Source organism: Nothobranchius furzeri, chromosome 8 (genome assembly GCF_043380555.1).
Source record: "Nothobranchius furzeri strain GRZ-AD chromosome 8, NfurGRZ-RIMD1, whole genome shotgun sequence".
Lineage (NCBI taxonomy): Eukaryota > Metazoa > Chordata > Actinopteri > Cyprinodontiformes > Nothobranchiidae > Nothobranchius > Nothobranchius furzeri.
The window spans coordinates 65,416,827-65,420,125 of record NC_091748.1 but is presented as its reverse complement, the minus strand read 5'-3'; the positions used below and the strand labels follow the sequence as shown (position 1 = coordinate 65,420,125).

Below are 3,299 nucleotides of genomic sequence, written 5' to 3'. Positions count from 1 at the left end.
GCAGGGATTATAAAATTTAGAGTACATTACATTCACAGAGAGAACCTGGTTTATTTCATGTCATATGCATTTAATATATCAATACATATCAGTATTAGCAAAGCTTAACATCATGAACCATGACAGACATGACTGAAGAGCAGATGAAGATATCATGCCAGGCACTGATGAGAAAATATTACAAGGATCTCACAGCTGAATTTGAGAATGAGATGCTACACCTGAGAACAATATATGGTGCCACATTTCCACACATTCGGTCTCCTCTTGAGCTGCTTAATGCCATACAGGATGCAATTACAGAGCATTTTTGGAGAAGTTTGTATTGGACTGCGGATTTTTTGCACACTACCTGTGACTGTTGCTGGGGGTGAACGGGCTTTTAGCAAACTGAAACTGGTGAAAAATTATTTGAGATCAACAATGTCCCAGGATAGACTGAACAGCCTAGCTCTTCTTTCTATTGAAAGCCAATTAGCCAAAGGATTGGACTTTAAAGATCTCATAAGTGATTTTGCTAACATGAAGACCCGTCAGTGGGCATTTACTGGAAAATAAATTCCAGGATTTGTGAAGTCTGGGCATTTCACTTTTATTATGCTGGCATTTGTATTTGCTCAATATAGAGGTTAAACTAAGATCATATTTATTATCTTGTCTTATAGCATGACAAAAAATGTGTAAGAGAGGTATTAAGTAATTGAGCATGGGGGCCCACCTAGAAGACTTGTACCTAGGGCCCAGAATTTGGTGCTACGCCCCTGTGCATATGCAATTAATCATTCAGCCCTAGTTAGCTTCTACTAGGCTGACACGTTCTCCGCTGTTTCCTGGATGCTAAAACAATAGCCTTCCTTGTCCGATTCAAGATGGGCGAGTCCATGAACTTTAAGTGACAGTGTGACGTAGAGCTGTCAGGATTTTAAAATCCTACAGTGTCGCTGTCTATTTTCTATCAGAAGCTAATGCAGGAGATGAGGTGTAGGAGACTATTTTCATGTTCAGCCTGCATGAAAAACTCAGTGACTGATTATAATCTGAAATTATTTTTAAATTTGTTTTTTTTTTCAGTGAACACCTTTAAAGAGCCTTCAACTGAGCTGCTTCCCATCCCAGAAACCCTACCCATCCTGGGTTGTTTCATTTAAGACAGAAATCAAAACTCACCTGATTAGACTAGACTGTCTAATACTTTCTCATATGTCGCTGACAAAGTTTTAGATTTATTTTTGTCTTATCTGCTGTCTATTTTACTGAATCTTTCATTAATGGTTGTTTTGACTTTAGCATTAGCTTGTGTCTTTTCAGTGTTTTATTATTTTTTATATGGGTCATCTGTCTTTTTTTCTTCTTCTGTGACAAAATATTAGTAAACTACAAATAGAAGTATCGATCACAGCTCAGACGTTTGTGTCGGTAAACTGGAGTTGAGTGTTTCGTTTCCAACTATTAGAGCACGGATGTTTAGATAAGCCGTGCCTTAAGTGTTAGATTTAGATAAACCGCATCAAATCGCGACGCTCTAAAAACAACAAATAAACATTTCAAAATTTAAATGACGTGCATAGCAGTCGTCTGTAGTTTCTTTTTATCTCACAATTAGCATGTCAACAGTGGAAATATCGACTCAGTTTCACTTCTTCATTTAATGAAGTTTTAACTTACTATCTGAACAACAGACAACATCTATTAAATGCGTCATGTCCGCAAATGCCCAATAAACTCTTAATAAACATACTAGTTCTCCGTGATGCGGAACTTTGATTTAATCCATTTCGACACTTTCGCCAACCGTTAGAAATGAGCTAGCTAGCACCGCACAGACAGTAGGCAGGTCACAAGACAACACAGTTAAATGTCAATTTAGAATTCCTCTTACACTTTTTACCCACCGACCTTCAAAGTCAACCTCCTTGTCTCAAACTGAATGCTGTGCTGCAAAGCGACGAAATAAAATGAAAGTTGCACTTCTTTCTGGAGAACTGGTAGCGGCTGGATGCTAAAATGCAAACAACGCGGAAATGGTTTTTTTTAACCCAAACCTTTATTTAAACAGAACAATTGTTTTGACACAAAACAGGAAAGCCAAGGAGAGTAAAAAAGGACATAATCCTGAAAAAGCATTGCGGGAATGGGTAGTTGGTGAAAATTAGACGTGAATTGATTAAACCAGTGTGTGTGTGTTACACTGTAAAGCGCTTTGGAGTCATCGGACTCTGAAAGGCGCTTTACAAGTGCGGGTCATTTATCATTTAAACGTTTAACCAAAATATGATCAGAAAGCCTTCAGCCTTTAAATTTGCATGATCAGCCTTTTTCCCACCAGGACCGTTTTTTATTAGAGGAGGAATGCTCCCAACAAATGCATTATATTAAAATATCAGTGAAGCACTTCCCAGTAGTCCTAACCTACATTTTAAAGCTGTGAAAAAGCCCTAAACGAGACAGAAAAGCACCATAAAATTCCCAAAGATAAAATCCTTTTAAATTGCTAAAAAATATCCATTTGATCAGTGCATGTGAAAATGACAATAAATAAAACCAAACGCACACATCTGTAGGAGGCAACTTAACCCCCCCATGAAGAAAGTAGCTAAAATTACATTCAAGATTAAATAAAAATACTACAGATCAAAATTCTGCAAAAAGTAATAACCCATTTTCTAGACTGCCATGGATAAATTAAGGGTTTGTTGAAACAACAAAGGAACAAAGACAAGCAAACGTATCTTTAAAACATTTATTCTTTTAATAATTTGTCCTTTTTATCCTTTTTGCATAAGTGCAAAAATTGCACCCAAAACAGCCACCTGAGGGAAGTCTACATCTTTAAATAAAAAACAAGCATTGTACATTAGTACAAAATTCTCTTTTTAAAAAATTGCACAGTTTGTGTATAATATATATAATTATATATATTCATATCTCCATTTTAAACAAACTTTAAAGGCTCAGAAAGTAAACAAATTTTCACCAAATGAAAAATAAAAACATTTTCCTAGATTTTAAAGCTGAGGAAACTTGAGACCCTGTTCTTTTTTTTTTTTTTTTTGTAGCCACCATAAATATACATATTCAAATGCAAATCTCTTTACATATATATCTGTGCTAGTGTTTCACCAGACAATCAAAATTATTGCAAAGTTGTTTAGTTCTATAAAACACAGGTGTGGAGGAGGTGGGGGATAAAAGCTTCTTTCTGCTGAATAATCTTTAATTTATGCAAAGAAAAACATTTTTAAACATGTCTTTAAAATTCACTGGAATCCCCGTTTCCACAAAAGGCTTCAGTTTCACAA

The 3,299-nt window shown here is 35.7% G+C and overlaps 1 protein-coding gene across 2 annotated transcripts in view; it reads right to left on the bottom strand.

Moving 5' to 3' along the window:
- The window catches only part of LOC107392817 (dipeptidyl-peptidase 9), a 30,842-nt gene extending 28,816 nt beyond the window's left edge, over positions 1–2,026 (bottom strand). Inside the window, exon 1 of one of the 2 annotated variants that reach the window (XM_015970835.3) lies at positions 1,897–2,026. The gene's annotated coding sequence lies outside the window, so the exon portion shown is untranslated. Of the gene's footprint in view, positions 1–1,879 lie in introns of both variants that reach the window. The other variant, XM_015970834.3, reaches the window with a different exon arrangement.
- Positions 2,027–3,299: the final 1,273 nt, after the last annotated feature.